The 17,546-nt window shown below is 37.2% G+C and overlaps 1 long non-coding RNA gene across 3 annotated transcripts in view; it reads left to right on the forward strand.

Moving 5' to 3' along the window:
- LOC140691009 (uncharacterized) overlaps nucleotides 1–17,546 on the forward strand; it is a 73,419-nt gene that overhangs the window by 6,955 nt on the left and 48,918 nt on the right. For 2 of the 3 annotated variants that reach the window (XR_012066454.1, XR_012066453.1), the window contains exons 1-2: nucleotides 3,463–3,519; nucleotides 17,169–17,267. This is a non-coding gene — a long non-coding RNA (uncharacterized lncRNA). Of the gene's footprint in view, nucleotides 1–3,462; nucleotides 3,520–17,168; nucleotides 17,268–17,546 lie in introns of those variants that run through there. The other variant, XR_012066457.1, reaches the window with a different exon arrangement.

A 17,546-nucleotide genomic window follows, 5' to 3' on the forward strand; every position in this document is an offset into this window, starting at 1 on the left:
TTTTTAAAAAAAGTATACACATTTGTAGAATTTATACATCAGAAAGCACCTCCAAGTGAGAGGAATAGGATGATAAAGCATTGGAAAATGGAGATGAGAAAACAAAATGAGCAAAAAGAATAATGAGAAAGTAAAAGGAGAGAAAGTATTCATTACTGTATAATGAAACAAATGGGGAATGAAGTAAAAACCAAAACACCAAATCAGCAACAATACTTGTGAGGATATACAAAGACAAGGGGAAAGAAGGTATGTGGGGCTGACAGAAATAGAAAAAATGAAACAATGACACTGTCAACGGAAACAAAATTAGGGAAAGAATACTGAAATGGGAGAAATGAGAAAGAGAAGAATATATGTGACTGTTCTTAAAATAGAAAAAATTTCAAAATAGTTTAAACTGAAAAGAGTAATACACAAAGAGAAGTAGTTAATTTGGAAAGAGGGACAAAAGTATTTAAATGTTGGATTTTGTCAAAAAGAAAACCTGAAGAATTGATAAAGAAATTGGATAGGAAATTTAAGGCCATGACATTTCAAGGAGACAGAAGAGACAAAAACACACACTTCAGGGATGATTAGAAGAGAAAAGAAGAATTTAAAATCTGTTTGTAGACAGACTATTCAAAATGAAAGACATTTGGGTCTTAGAGTGGAAAAGCTATAGAAGACACCGATGGCGGAGGGGGTCACATCTCATTAACAATACGAATACGATGAGCGGTAGGAAACTAAAAATGCTTAACACAAGAAAGTCAGAAACAGAACAAAACTAAAAGTTTCACAGTTGTAAGTAAGCTTACACTGAGGAGAAGAAATTGAAAGGGACAAGGGTAAGAGGCCGTGAAAGGAGACAGAGTGTATAAACCACTGAGAGAAAGATTACCCACTGGTGCCGCAGAGCTCCCTGCGCTGAGTTGTCCGTCACCAGCAGCGCCCCCAGCTAGTCAAGCTTTCGTGCTTGCTCCCAGAACTTCTGTAACTCTCTGGACCCCAGTTCTCCTCAGCCCCTAAACCCCATCCTATGGCTGTGTCCACAACCCACTGAGGGAGCAGTTGGTTCTCTCTCACTACTTCACAGATAAAGTCCAGGAGCAGGGGCAGCTTTCTCCTTACTCCTCATGTCCATTTCCAAATCAGGGTCCCCCACCCTCCCTGACGTGATGTCCTGAGGCCCATCTGGACAGCTCATGTGTTCTTCGAGTGCTTTAAAAGGAAGATGCCTCACAGGTTATTAAATGGACATAAATGTTTTATGATTTTATATAATTGTTAAAAAATGTTCATTCTGATGCAGTGTGATTATTGACCTGTTACATGAAATATTTTCATGTCTCTCATAGTTCAACCTTACGGAATATGAGTTAAACATTTTACATCATACCTTATGCTTGTTGAACATATACTTTGAATCTGTATCTCCAATAAATGTTTACCTAATGTCATATAGTTTACACTGAAGGACATTCTTGATCATTCAGTTTTGCTCTACTTGTTATATGTATACAATTATATATGTAATTTTTATATATTTCTGACACTGAACATTGGCTTCTGAAAAAAGCTCCTCATTAATATTGTTTATAGCACACATCTGAGAAAAACACTATAAATTTATACAAACTTATAGAAATAAGAATCATAGACACAAATTGTTATGGAAAATATACCTAAGAGAAAATCAACAGTTCATTTTTAAAAATTAAATCATGAATCTGAATTTGAATCCCATGGTCAATCAAAAAAATTATATACTACATACATGTAAACTTTGAAAAGGATTGAAGTTTTTACAGCAGATAATCTTGATTGTAAACACTTTCCAAATTGTATGCTGTTTAGTATTTGTTATAAAATTCTTTTGAACAGCTTACTGATAAGTTCTTACAAAGAGAGATTTTAAAGAATTGGATACAAAAGGACAAATATCCAGAAGGGTTAGAGTGAAAATAAACCTACTAAACTTTTTTAACTCTAGAAAAATAGAAAAATTTTAAGAGTAAACTACATAAATGATAGATTATAATTGAGTATGCTTCAATTGAAAAAACCAGTAAATTGACTGTATATCGTAGTAGAATATAACTTAAAGACCAGAAGAACTAAAAAATAAGATTTTAAACTGTTTAGTTAAATATATATATATGTCTATTTATCTGAAGGATAACAAAAAAATTTAGTAATGTAAGAAAGGGATTATAAAAGAACAAAAAAGAAATGTATTTTAAAGCATGTAAAGAAATGATAGAAAAAAGAATAACGTATATGCAATAAAGAAAATAAATGGATCCACAAAAGAAAGAAATGAGTATCAACACTGGAAGAGAAAATAGGAAAGAATTCAAGAAGAAATTAAAAATAGATTCTCAATAGTAATCAATAAGTAAAGGGCAGAAATGAAAATTGACGAGAACAATCACAGGACGTAGAAGATTAGGAAGGATATAAACACTTGTTAAAAAGTTGATAATGAAAATGAAAACAAACTCAATATAACAAGTGAGTTTGAAGTCTATCAAGTGAACGAAAAGTTAAAGAATATCATCAGAAGCAATGAGAACTCCAGATGAAGAGAAATGAAAGGGAGGAAACAGTAGAATAAAATGAATGTCAGTAAAGAGAGACGAGAAAGATGGAATATAGAACAAATGCTAAGAGAAAGATAGAGGCGTGTGGTTTTAGGAAGAAGGAAAGAAGAGACTTACTTGTAAGTGGAGGGAAAGTATTTAGCGTAAGAAGAATTTCAAAGCAAGAAAGGACTGGGAAAAGGAAATCATCGCAAAGAATAGCCAGTTCTCTTTTTTCACACAAGAGCTGCGTCCAGGGACAGGACTTAATGAATCTGAGCCGTCGCTGTTCAGGGGATGCCTCTGATGGGCTGTAGTTGGATCCAGGTGTGTGCCTGGATCCAGGGTTATAGGCGGCCCAGCTTACCTCATCCCCAGGGGGTGTAAACTGGTGTGTGTGTAGTGAACTTTTTGATTTGTCTAGAGGAATAGCAAATTACTCTCTTAGTTGCAGAGGATTGCCTTGATAAGTTTACAAGAGTTTTTAATTAAAGTCACCACATGAGGTTCCAAATATCTCTTCCTAATTTCTTGAAGAAGTGATTCTACAGAGTTGTACAACAGGGGACAAAAAAGTAAACTCAGACTACTAATGACTTCCAATTGCAAGGAACCAAAGGAGTTTTTATTTCACTAGTCAGAGTCTAACAAAATCCACAGCATAATTTTTCTACCTTCTGAGGTTTTTATTGATCCATAATATATGTGGGAGCATGCAAGTCTCCATCAATTAATAAAAAATGATATAAATGCTAGGATCAGGGAGTAATAAAAGAAAACCTAGTAAGTGCTGTAATGAATATGCTTAATAATTTCAGCAACTTTATCTATGGTTGTCATTTTTCTTTTCCAGATTTGTTCCAGTTGTCAAAAAATATTCCAAACTGAACTAAATCTGTAACCCTGAACAACAGAATGAAGCTAAACTTCATGTAATGCCCAAGTCAGTGAGGTAAGAGCTGATTGCAGATTTCTTTGTAGAAAAGCATCAACAGAACCTGAGCTCCTCCACAGGTAAGAGCTTTGTAGGTCTGGTCCCTTGTTAGTGCTGTGACTTCTGAGGAGATGCTCTTTGCTAATCCTAGCCCTCCAGTACAGCCCCATCATTAACACAGGCAAGCACTCATCCCTAATGCATCACACCTGAAGGTAGGCTCTCGTGTCTCATTTAATCATTTGACAAATACCTGCAGTGTCCAATTTTCCATGTCCAAGGTTATAAATCACTGAGAATTCACATGAGTAAGTAATGTACTGACACTCGTCAGCTTTTGGCCATGCATCAATGAACAAAAGAGACAGCAATAATGTTGTGACTGAGCACTTTGTTTTCAGCGGAATGAGCATAATATTCAGCATGTCAGAAGAGGAGTGGAGAAGAAGATATTTTGATGGTGGAGGGAAGGGGAATTGCAATTTTAATGGAATGATTAAGACGGGACCTGTTTAAAGGGTGAGGTTTTTCACAAAGACTAGAAGGAAAGAGGGATTGGACTTGGTAAGTGGAGGGGAGCTGTCCAGGCAGAGGAACGGGACACATCAGCTGCTTTACAGTAACAGCTATAGTGACACAAAGGGAGTGTGGTAAAGGCTGCAGAAAAGCTTAGCACAGCAGGTTAGGGCTTGTCAACATTGGTAAGCCATTAAAAGGCTTTTCTATGATTCTCATAGAAAATTGTGGACAATACCTACTTCTGCAGATTGTGACCTGATGTTCATTGTAATTGTTCAGAATTATTGAGTTGTTGTGTTGATCTTAGAATGTAGCTGTACAAAGGTTTATTCAGGGAAGCCATTTGAGAAATTGTTGGAATAACGCACATGAGAGATGAGGAGATTTTAGACTTTATAGTAACACTGGTTATGATAACAGTTGTTTGGATTCTGGATTAGTTTTTAAAGGCATCCATAAAGTTTTTAAAGATGTAGAGTTGAGTGAAGGAGAGAAAGCAAGAATGTCTCTAAGTTTTATCCTGAATGAATGAAGAAAGGAATTGCTGCTCTCGTATAAAGAAGTCTGGGAGGAGTAGATTTAGAATTGGAGAACAAAATTTCCGTTATAGATCCAAATGGAGACATTAAGGAGTCTGTTGGATACATGGTGTTGAAGTTGAGAGAAGCATGTTGGCAAAAGGGTTTAAATCTGGGCATATCAGTTTGTATTTGCTATTCAAAAACATGTTCCTAATGAAAGAACCAAATAAATGACTGTGGATGCAAAAGAGAAGGGGTATTATATCAAGATCAGTGGAAGAGGTGAACTCAGCAAAAGAGCCTGAGAAAGATTGTCTAATGAATTTAGAGGAAAAGGAAGACATATGTAATCTCGATGGCCAAATGAATAATGATTTTGCACAGGAAGAAATGAGTAACCGTACATGAAAGAAAAATGTAGAACAAATTAAGAGATGAGAATTATGCTGCGCTTAGCAACGTGGAGATTAGAGTCATTGCAGTACAGTAGTTTGGCAAGACTCCTGAAATCCTGTGATGAGAATTCAAAGGATAAATAGAGACCTGGAATAAAGACAGTCTTTCTCAGGGGCTTTTCTATATCTGTAAAGAGAAGCTGAACTGTGGTATGGCATCTGGAGATGAACGAGAATGAACAGAATCCTTTTTGTTTTTAAAAAAAAGGAGCATAAGTTTAAAAACATGTTTATATACATATGCAAAAGATGCAGTTAAGAGAGTAATTATGACAAGTTGAAATAGCTGGGAGGTGTTATAACTATGGTGTACTGACTTGAATGATCTAGAATTTAAAAAGTTTTGACTGATGGGTGTCCCCTGAAATGCATGATTCTCACCAACCAACAACATTCCAAAGGATTCTACTTTCACAAGTTTTCCTTGTGTGTTTCCCTGAACTTGGGTCTTTACCTACATGGTGATTATCTTGTACAGATATCACAAGTCAGTCCAGCATGTCCACAGGATCAACCTCTCTTCACAGCGTCTCCTGAAACCAAGACCACCAACACAATCAGACACTGGTCATCTGTTGTGTTTCTTTAACTTGATGGAGTGACTGGTACCTTTCCATGTGTTCAGCTTGAGCGATGCAAACATCCCACAGGTGAAGAAGGTATCTTGTGTTCTTTCATTATCCAACCCAACCAATGGGATTGCTTGTTGAACAATTCTTAGAGGTCAGTGGCGACAGAAGCAGAGATTCCGAGGCTCCAAGGAGAAAGTGGCAACCATCCTCCCTGATATGTATTAGTTCCTTATGTCTGCTGATTATAAGTTTTGTTTGTTCCTCTTTTTCTGATTCTTTTAGGTGGTAGGTTAGTTTGTTTATTTGAGATTGTTCTTGTTTTTTGAGATAGGCCTGCATCACTATGAACTTCCCTCTTAGGACTGCTTTTGCTGCATCCCGTAGATTTTGTGTGGTTGTGTTTTCTTTGTCATTTGCGTCAAGGTAGTTTTTAATTTCTTCTTTGATTTCATTGTTGACCCAATTTTTTTTTATCAACATATTGTTTAGTCTCTATGCTGCCATTTTTTCCTCATTTGTTTTTCTGTGGTTGATTTCTAATTTCATGCCATTGTGGTCAAAGAAGATGCTTGGAATAATTTATATCCTCTTGAATTTGATGAGGCTTGTTTTGTGCCCAAGTTTGTAGTCTATCCTAGAGAATGTTCCATGCGCACTTGAAAAGAATGCATACTCTTTTTTGGGGGGATGTAATGTCCTTAAAATATCAACCAAGTCCAACACTTCTATCATGTCATTTACTATGTCCTTTGTCTTACTGATATTTTGTCAGGAAGACCTGTCCAATGATGTTAGTGGGGTGTGAAAGTTTCCTACTCTGATTGTGTTGCCATCATTTTCTTGCTTTATGTGTGTTAGTATTTGTTTTGTATATTTAGGGGCTCCATGTTTTTTGAGGTAAGTTTCTTATCACCATGCAATTGCTCTAACAAGTGCTTTTGCTGTATTCCATAGATCTTGGATCATTTTGTTTTCATTTTTCTGTTGGTCTCCAGGTATTATGATTTCTTCAGCGGTTCATATGTTATTTAGTAGCAGATTCTGTAGATTCCATGTGTTTGTATCCATTTGTGGTTTTTGTCTTGTAGTTGATTTGTAGCCTCATAGTGTTGTGCTTGGAAAGTATACTTATATGATTTGAATTTTCCTTAATTTTCTGTTGCTTGTCTTGTGTCCTAGCACGTGACCTATCCTAGGGAATGTTCCCTGCGCACTGGAAAAACTGTATATTCCGCTACTTTGGATGGAATAGATACATAGACAGACAGACAGACAGACATATAAATAGATGAAACTTCCCCTAGAGATTGGAGCAGGATTTCCTTCAAAAACAGTTCAGTGCTGCTCCCTGCACCACGAAGGGTCTGTATTCAGTAGGCAGGCTCGGAGAAAATGGCCGCACCAGCCCTCACCCCTGCTCTGTGCCAGAACTCCACTCCTTGTTCATTTGTCTTAGGGGCATGAGATCACAGAGGCAGCGGGGCAGAACGATCCTATCTGCCTGGGGCTGTAAACAAATCTAAGTCCTGCCTGTGACGTTGCAGAGCCCCTAGTTATGGATTCAGGTTTCGAGCCTGCCTCGATCTGGGCACTGTGCACTGGAGGATATGCTGAATCTGGCTGAGCCCTGCCTCTCTTCTCCCAAGTACGCACCAGTAATGTTTGTCTGGTCTGCGAGGACAAGGTCTTTGGGACCCCTCTTCCAGGGCATAGCAGTAGTGTTGTTTTGCTTTTGTTTTTTCTATTTCATGGGGAAACAGGTTGCTGTGCTCAGTATCCCTTCCCAGCCATGGTGCACAGCACACCACAGTCCCCTGAGGTTCCCTCTCTACAGTCAGCCCGAGTCGTCTGCTCGGTTCGAGGAGTCTGTCCTGTACCACCGCTATCAGTTCCCGTCTAGGGCTGGGGGTCACAGGGAAACTTTGTGCCCACGTCACATGGTTGTGTTGGTCAAGGGTTATTCTGTTCAGATTATAGCCTCGGAGGTTCCCCCTGCTTCCCGCTCACCTCTCTGTTGGAGAGGGGGAGACCCAGCCAGTGAGCGCTATTTCTCATTTACCGCTCCTTCCCCACAGGACCGGTCCTGCACTATTTTTCATTTTCTTCTTTCTTTTTTCCTTTCTCCTACCAGATTTGTGCTGTATTTTGTCTTTTGAAGAAAGCGATATTCTGTCACTGTTCAGCAGGTGGTCTGATTGGATGGGTGGGTGTGTGGATGTTAGTCTTCGTGTATTTGTAGGAGAGGGTGAGCTACGAGCTATGAGCATCCTTCTACTCCACCATCTTGGTCCTTCTCCCCTTATTTTTTTATTATAGTTGCTGTAAGAAAGGAACAGAACCACCCATGTGTTCTCCTGCTAATCTGAGCTTATAGAGAAAAAGGGCTTATCACTTTCATTTCCACTGGATTTTGCAGGAAGAGTCCCAAAAGGCTAGCCTGTAAAGAACTTTTACTTTCTGCAGACTAAGACTGTAGTCACAGTCCCTCTCATTTCTGCAGTCTTAAGGGGAAGGGAGTGGGCTCCAGCTAGAATCCCGCCAAATACAACCACCACTGGGGAAGAGGGAAACTTTCCCTTGACCCGTCTTAGTTCTTTCAGTTGGTTTAAAAATTAGTTGACACAGGACAGATAAACAAGGAAAAAAAACAAATTTAATTTATATGAAGAGGTCTCATAGACATGAGATTCTGAAAGAGCCTAAAGCAGCCACTTATGTATCATTTATAGAGAGAGAAACAATTATTTGTAAAGTTGTTTTGAAGAAAAGAGAAAAAGCTTTTGTGCTTGCAGTAGCAATTTAGGAAGAAGGCACGAAGTTTGTTTATATAGCTTCGTTAGCGTAGAATTCCCAAACCTGGTGATAAGGGTGCTTACTATTCTCCTGGTATGTGGAGAATACTATTATGTGAGAGATTTATTTCCTTTCTCATAAGGGGGTAGAGGGTGATTTTGAATATAATTTTATTTCATCCGCTGTTTCCAAGTAAATTTCACTGACTATATTCAATATACCATTGTAGCCCATCTTTGGGTGGCCTGTCGTAAACACCACGAGGTAATATGCAAATGGTGATACGTATGAATTTTTAAAAGCCATGGTAGAAAAGATAAAACATGCACCATCCACATGCAACTGTCTCAACTGTGTGCCATGCCATTCCATGAGCCTTGTCCTTTGTAGCAGTTTGTTCCCTAAGTGGATGGTTTGAAGAAACGGCTAAAGAAAAAATTCCTAACTCACCTTTAGAATTTTACCTTACTAAAGTTATGGGGTGAGAAATTCTACTCACACGACCTTTGTGGCACAGAATTGTGTGAGGGTGTTCAAGCCGCTTAGGAAAACTGTTTGTGAAGTACATTTTTCCATATTTACAAAGGTACACTTCAGAAAGAGCTGTCTGTTATTAGTTTTGATCAGCAGAAAAGGACAGATAGATGGATAACAACAGCAGAGAAAAACAGTGATGGTACCGAAACTTCTTATATGATTTCTGTAACTTATGTAAATGTTAATGAAGCTGTCGGTCCAATAAAAGAGAATAAAGCAGCTGACCACTGCCAGGATCGTGCGGGTGGCCTTTGTTTCAGGCGAGGCTCGTGGGCAGAGGCTGGGCCTGTGCACATGCTGAACTGCCTTACGATGTGTGTGGAGGAGCATTACCATGTACAGACTGCTCCAGATCATGAGGATCATACACAGGAAATCTCGTACCATCATGGATCCTAGAAAACCAGCATTCGGAAGCTCCTCACTTCTTCTCCAAATACAATGTGTTGGAGAGAATATTTCTCCAATGGCAGTGGTGGTGTTGGGGGCAATGGGGTCTTTGACAAGGGAGGTATAGATTAGCATGTTCGTAATCCAGAAAAAAGAGAAGGCAGGAAAAATGTATGTGGAGATCTTGGGTTTCAGCCATGCCCAACTGGAGTTACTGGGAGTGATAATCACGGCCTGATAAATATTGAGGAAGGTCGTTGTACACAGGGAAACACCGCGGTTGACTCTGTAGGTGAACAGCATTGCCTTACAACCTACGTCATCCAGAAAATCTTTTACTCCAAAGGAACTTATTATTTCTGGAATCCCTATGGAAATAATTGTCATGAAGTTTGCTAGCGTTAAATGGGTGAATATAAAATCTCGGGGCTTCTTTGTATGAGACTGAAATACAAAGCTATTAATGTTTAACAGCAGTAGATACGTATTCCCAATAAAACCAACCCCAAATTGAGAGAGAAAGAGTATTCCCCAAATAGTATCATTTGTAACTGGAGTTGTCATTGGCCTCTTATGCGTCGGATAGGCTCCTGCACAGCATCAAACTGAGCACAGACGACTGGTAGCCTTCATTAACAGAATGGGATTCTGTGGGAAGTACACGATGTGTGATCGCTCCCTGAGGTGGGATGTGCAAATGCTCTGCAACAATATTCAAGGAATTTAGAATTAGTTTCAGATGTAGGCCAAGGATTTTTGAAGTCACTTCAGAGGAATGCTTGTGTCAAGACAAAGCATGCCTCATCTGTGAAAACTTCACTGTAATCTAGTTTGAGAGACATGCATTCAGTATCCTGAATGACAACTTTGTAGTTATTTTAACATAAAAGAGTACATTTGTATTGATATGCCTTACGTGGAAAGTATATGTTTTAATGTGTAACAGTAATTCTGATTTATAGAAATTCTGTTTATGTTCTGGAAATACTCTGAAGTTCATTTAGAATTTTGGAATGCAATTCCATCTTCTGACATAAATATCAGGAAATTAAGGTATTTCAAAGCATATTATTACATTTCTACATGACACATCATGGTTTTTGTCATTCACCAAAAGCAGATCTCATCCCCAAAGTAGCAAAGGAACATCGAATTATGTAAATTCCTTTTCTAGACCCTTTAGACCCTTTACCTCATTCTTCTCAAATTCCAGTTCCTTCCAATGCACTGAAGAAATGTCAGATCAGCTCTTACATCAGTTCATGGCAGCCTCCATCTCTTTTCTGAACATTCCCTTCATCTCATTGCTCCGTCCTGTGGTCGTAAGTTCTCTTGCAACCGTCTATAGTAGTGAGATTTCTTTTCTCCCATACCTCTTACACTACCAGGCTTGTCGAGGAGAATGTCCTCTTCAATACCCTGCATCCCTTCCTATAATTCTCCATCACTCTTGCCTGGAAACACTTGTTATAAGTTTAGTGTCCATCAGCATCCTTGTGGAAGTAACCTTCTGACCGAATGTCACACCACTCTTTAGTTCTGGACTCACTGTGACACTCCACAACTCAACTCCTCATATGTTCCTGGTGATTATACAGACATACTGGTGATTCTAGGATCATACAGATGATATGTTTGATACCCTCCCTCTCTTACATTGACTGTTTCCTCACTTTCAGAAATCTTGCCCCCACTCACCTCATCCATTCTCTTTTTCTTGCATCTTGGAGGTTGTCATTACCAATCACTGAAACTCACTAATTTCACTTTCAAGCATTTCATTCTCATACTATCAGATAATTCCAGCTTTCTGTGTCTTATTCTCTGATTTCCAGTAACGCGAAGCTTATTTAAAACTAAAGATATTTGAGATCAGATCCAAAAGATGCAAGAGATAAAGCTTCTTGGCGCCTCCCTTATTTTACTAAAAACAGCTACTTCTGGGAGTGAAACTTTCTTAAATTCCCTTATATGGTACAGTTTTATGACCATAACGTCAGCAGGAGCTGGAAAATATTAATCTCTTTTCTCTTCATAACTTTCTTATTGCCACTCTCCCCTCCTTGCCTAAATGTCCATGATCTGTATTATAATTGTTTCCTGCAAAAGTGGCCGAATCGATTATTTTTCATTTTCCTTCTGCATAGTCCATGAAAATCAACCCCAGATAAACTTTCTTAGTTCTTGGCTTCCTTTTCAGATACACAAGGCTGTAGAAAGCAAAACCTGTATGTTAATGAACATACATCAAGTTGTTTTCCTTACTGCAGTGAGCTTTCACTTCTGGCCAGAAATTGCACATGATCATTTCCATAAATAAGAAAGTCACTTTCATATATATTCAACATTCATTTATGATTAAAAAAAGAGAAAGCTCATTATTATAACTCCAAAGGAGATGTAACTCAGGCAAGGTAGCTAATCTACACATAGAACAAACATACAAAATCTGAATCCAAATATGATTTTCCGATATTTCAGAAATGTGAGAAGTGTATCAACTATCATGTTCCATTTTGTGTTACATTTTGGCTTCTATCGTAAGTGGTAAAGAACAACAACAAGAAATCTAAGCACTCCAGAAAACACAGAATATAATTGTCATCATTATAAGATAGAATGTTAAGATGGTCTACACTGAAAGTCATATTCAGACTCTACAGCAAAGTATTATAATATGGAACAAAGTTTACTTTTGTACAAAGTTATTTCCATACACTATGTAATTTTAGAAAATATAAGATGTACAGTAGTGCTAATATTATGAGATAATCTAACATTCTTGGAAGAATTTCTTGAATAAAATTGTAAGTGTTAAGAAAGAGATCAATAAGTAGTATCATGTGAAACCCTTAGAAATCAGAATATCAAACACCACAAACAGCCAGTCCTCACCAAAATTTACAATTTCATGCACTCTGAACTCCTTTGTTAGACTGAACTTGACTAGCTGTTTCTAAAAACTTGTTGGATCAAAAAAGCATGAAAGCAAGGCATTTTAAGTCTGCCACTGAATCAGCATAGGAGGAGACTGTTTAAAGTAAAACAAATAATAAGTAGGAGAGACAACAGTGAAATAAAGAGAAAGAGACTAAAATCCAGAGAAAATGTTGAATCAAAGTGAAATAGTAAAGAGAGAGACAAGAAATATGAAGGCACAAGTGAAAGTGGAAATGAAACAGGAGGATGAACGTGGTTCTATTTCAGCTGGATAATCAGTTAAATGGGGGCAGGAAGGAGGAAGATAAAAATAATTTTTGTAAATTTGAAATAAAAAGATGTAAAGAAAAGAATATGGGAAATGTGAAGAATGACTAGAAATTAAAACATTATTATGCTATAGGACTGTCCAAATAAATTAGAAGGTATGAAGTAGAAGACTTCAGGGAGGCAGGAAAAAAGAATCATTTTCCAAAAGCATCTGTTTTCTTAGGAAGAAAGTATTTTATACGACTATGTAGATAAGATTGAAGAAACCCAACGGGACACTTGGAGTCAACTGGAAGCATATTTGAAAGTACAGACATTGGAGATTGAAAAGATTGAGGAAAAGGTTTCTTGGAGATTCCCTTCTGCAACCCAAAGAAGAAACTCCTGGGAATGAAGCTGTCATAAATTCCTAGATCTGGGGGAGTTTTGTGGCCATCAAATTATGGAAACTACCACTTGTATCTGCATAAGCAATGATTATCACAAACTTTCTTATACTTACTTTATTCCCATGGAAACCCATTTGTTCTTCTGTAGAAGCTCCTTTTGTGCTTCCGTTTCCTTTCTGAGGTTGGGAATACAAGCACCTAATTTTAGCCATTTCCCAGATACTTACTTTGTGACCATCCGTATAAATCTAAATACAATTTGTGTGTGTGTGTGAACCTACTTTTTATCACTTTAAGTTGCAAGTCTCCCTACAAAATACAGGAGGGTGGAAAAAATTTTTTTTCCTTTCCAACAGGATGAATAAGAAATCTAAAAGCTCAAAAGGATACACATTTGTATAAAAAAGAATAAAATAATGCCTCTGGCAGCACCATGGTTGAACCTGGAGACTGTCAAACTAACTGATATAAGTCAGAAAGAGAAAGAAAAATACAACAGGATGTCACTTGTATGTGGCATCTAAAAACAAGACACAAACAAACAATTTTACAACAGAGAAACAGAGTCACAGACACAGAAAACAAACTTGTGGTTACAGGGGAAATAAATGAGAGGGTTGAGGGATACACTGGGAGTTCAAGACTTGCAGATTCTAACTACTGTATATAAAGTGGACAAACAACAAGGTCCTACTGTACAGCACAGGGAACTACATTCAATACCTTGTAATAGCCTATAACGAAAAAGACTATAAAAAGGAATATGGATATACATGTATAACTGAATCACTATGCTGTACACCAGGAATTAACATAATGCTGTAAGCCAAATATACTTCATTTTTTTTAAAAAAAGTATACACATTTGTAGAATTTATACATCAGAAAGCACCTCCAAGTGAGAGGAATAGGATGATAAAGCATTGGAAAATGGAGATGAGAAAACAAAATGAGCAAAAAGAATAATGAGAAAGTAAAAGGAGAGAAAGTATTCATTACTGTATAATGAAACAAATGGGGAATGAAGTAAAAACCAAAACACCAAATCAGCAACAATACTTGTGAGGATATAGAAAGACAAGGGGAAAGAAGGTATGTGGGGCTGACAGAAATAGAAAAAATGAAACAAGGACACTGTCAATGGAAACAAAATTAGGGAAAGAATACTGAAATGGGAGAAATGAGGAAGAGAAGAATATATGTGACTGTTCTTAAAATAGAAAAAATTTCAAAATAGTTTAAACTGAAAAGAGTAATACACAAAGAGAAGTAGTTAATTTGGAAAGAGGGACAAAAGTATTTAAATGTTGGATTTTGTCAAAAAGAAAACCTGAAGAATTGATAAAGAAATTGGATAGGAAATTTAAGGCCATGACATTTCAAGGGGACAGAAGAGACAAAAACACACACTTCGGGGATGATTAGAAGAGAAAAGAAGAATTTAAAATCTGTTTGTAGACAGACTATTCAAAATGAAAGACATTTGGGTCTTAGAGTGGAAAAGCTATAGAAGACACCGATGGCGGAGGGGGTCACATCTCATTGACAAGACGAACACGATGAGCAGTAGGAAACTAAAAATGCTTAACATAGAAAGTCAGAAACAGAACAGAACTAAAAGTTTCACAGTTGTAAGTAAGCTTACACTGAGGAGAAGAAATTGAAAGGGACAAGGGTAAGAGGCCGTGAAAGGAGACAGAGTGTATAAACCACTGAGAGAAAGATTACCCACTGGTGCCGCAGAGCTCCCTGCGCTGAGTTGTCCGTCACCAGCAGCGCCCCCAGCTAGTCAAGCTTTCGTGCTTGCTCCCAGAACTTCTGTAACTCTCTGGACCCCAGTTCTCCTCAGCCCCTAAACCCCATCCTATGGCTGTGTCCACAACCCACTGAGGGAGCAGTTGGTTCTCTCTCACTACTTCACAGATAAAGTCCAGGAGCAGGGGCAGCTTTCTCCTTACTCCTCATGTCCATTTCCAAATCAGGGTCCCCCACCCTCCCTGACGTGATGTCCTGAGGCCCATCCGGACAGCTCATGTGTTCTTGGAGTGCTTTAAAAGGAAGACGCCTCACAGGTTATTAAATGGACATAAATGCTTTATGATTTTATATAATTGTTAAAAAATGTTCATTCTGATGCAGTGTGATTATTGACCTGTTACATGAAATATTTTCATGTCTTTCTTAGTTCAACCTTACGGAATATGAGTTAAACATTTTACATCATACCTTATGCTTGTTGAATATATACTTTGAATCTGTATCTCCAATAAATGTTTACCTAATGTCATATAGTTTACACTGAAGGACATTCTTGATCATTCAGTTTTGCTCTACTTGTTATATGTATACAATTATATATGTAATTTTTATATATTTCTGACACTGAACATTGGCTTCTGAAAAAAGCTCCTCATTAATATTGTTTATAGCACACATCTGAGAAAAACACTATAAATTTATACAAACTTATAGAAATAAGAATCATAGACACAAATTGTTATGGAAAATATACCTAAGAGAAAATCAACAGTTCATTTTTAAAAATTAACTCATCAACCTGAATTTGAATCCCATGTTCAATCAAAAAAATTATACACTACATACACGTAAACTTTGAAAAGGATTGAAGTTTTTACAGCAGATAATCTTGATTGTAAACACTTTCCAAATTGTATGCTGTTTAGTATTTGTTATAAAATTCTTTTGAACAGCTTACTGATAAGTTCTTACAAAGAGAGATTTTAAAGAATTGGATACAAAAGGACAAATATCCAGAAGGGTTAGAGTGAAAATAAACCTACTAAACTTTTTTAACTCTAGAAAAATAGAAAAATTTTAAGAGTAAACTACATAAATGATAGATTATAATTGAGTATGCTTCAATTCAAAAAACCAGTAAATTGACTGTATATCGTAGTAGAATATAACTTAAAGACCAGAAGAACTAAAAAATAAGATTTTAAACTGTTTAGTTAAATATATATATATGTCTATTTATCTGAAGGATAACAAAAAAATTTAGTAATGTAAGAAAGGGATTATAAAAGAACAAAAAAGAAATGTATTTTAAAGCATGTAAAGAAATGATAAAAAAAAAGAATAACGTATATGCAATGAAGAAAATAAATGAATCCACAAAAGAAAGAAATGAGTATCAACACTGGAAGAGAAAATAGGAAAGAATTCAAGAAGAAATTAAAAATAGATTCTCAATAGTAATCAATAAGTAAAGGGCAGAAATGAAAATTGACGAGAACAATCACAGGACGTAGAAGATTAGGAAGGATATAAACACTTGTTAAAAAGTTGATAATGAAAATGAAAACAAATTCAATATAACAAGTGAGTTTGAAGTCTATCAAGTGAATGAAAAGTTAAAGAATATCATCAGAAGCAATGAGAACTCCAGATGAAGAGAAATGAAAGGGAGGAAACAGTAGAATAAAATGAATGTCAGTAAAGAGAGACGAGAAAGATGGAATATAGAACAAATGCTAAGAGAAAGATAGAGGCGTGTGGTTTTAGGAAGAAGGAAAGGAGAGACTTACTTGTAAGTGGAGGGAAAGTATTCAGCGTAAGAAGAATTTCAAAGCAAGAAAGGACTGGGAAAAGGAAATCATTGCAAAGAATAGCCAGTTCTCTTTCTTCACGCAAGAGCTGCGTCCGGGGACAGGACTTACTGAATCTGAGCCGTCGCTGTTCAGGGGATGCCTCTGATGGGCTGTAGTTGGATCCAGGTGTGTGCCTGGATCCAGGGTTATAGGCGGCCCAGCTTACCTCATCTCCAGGGGGTGTAAAGCAGTGTGTGTGTAGTGAACTTTTTGATTTGTCTAGAGGAATAGCAAATTACTCTCTTAGTTGCAGAGGATTGTCTTGATAAGTTTACAAGAGTTTTTAATTAAAGTCACCACATGAGGTTCCAAATATCTCTTCCTGATTTCTTGAAGAAGTGATTCTACAGAGTTGTACAACAGGGGACAAAAAAGTAAACTCAGACTATTAATGACTTCCAATTGCAAGGAACCAAAGGAGTTTTTATTTCACTAGTCAGAGTCTAACAAAATCCACAGCATAATTTTTCTACCTTCTGAGGTTTTTATTGATCCATAATATATGTGGGAGCATGCAAGTCTCCATCAATTAATAAAAAATGATGTAAATGCTAGGATCAGGGAGTAATAAAAGAAAACTGCATTTTAAATGAATACCTAGTAAGTGCTGTAATGAATATGCTTAATAATTTCAGCAACTTTATCTATGGTTGTCATTTTTCTTTTCCAGGTTTGTTCCAGTTGTCAAAAAATATTCCAAACTGAACTAAATCTGTAACCCTGAACAACAGAATGAAGCTAAACTGCATGTAATGCCCAAGTCAGTGAGGTAAGAGCTGATTTCAGATTTCTTTGTAGAAAAGCATCAACAGAACCTGAGCTCCTCCACAGGTAAGAGCTTTGTAGGTCTGGTCCCTTGTTAGTGCTGTGACTTCTGAGGAGATGCTCTTTGCTAATCCTAGCCCTCCAGTACAGCCCCATCATTAACACAGGCAAGCACTCATCCCTAATGCAGCACACGTGAAGGTAGGCTCTCGTGTCTCATTTAATCATTTGACAGATATCTGCAATGCCCATTTTTCAATGTCCAAGGTTATAAATCACTGAG

This window comes from Vicugna pacos, chromosome 3, assembly GCF_048564905.1.
Source record: "Vicugna pacos chromosome 3, VicPac4, whole genome shotgun sequence".
Lineage (NCBI taxonomy): Eukaryota > Metazoa > Chordata > Mammalia > Artiodactyla > Camelidae > Vicugna > Vicugna pacos.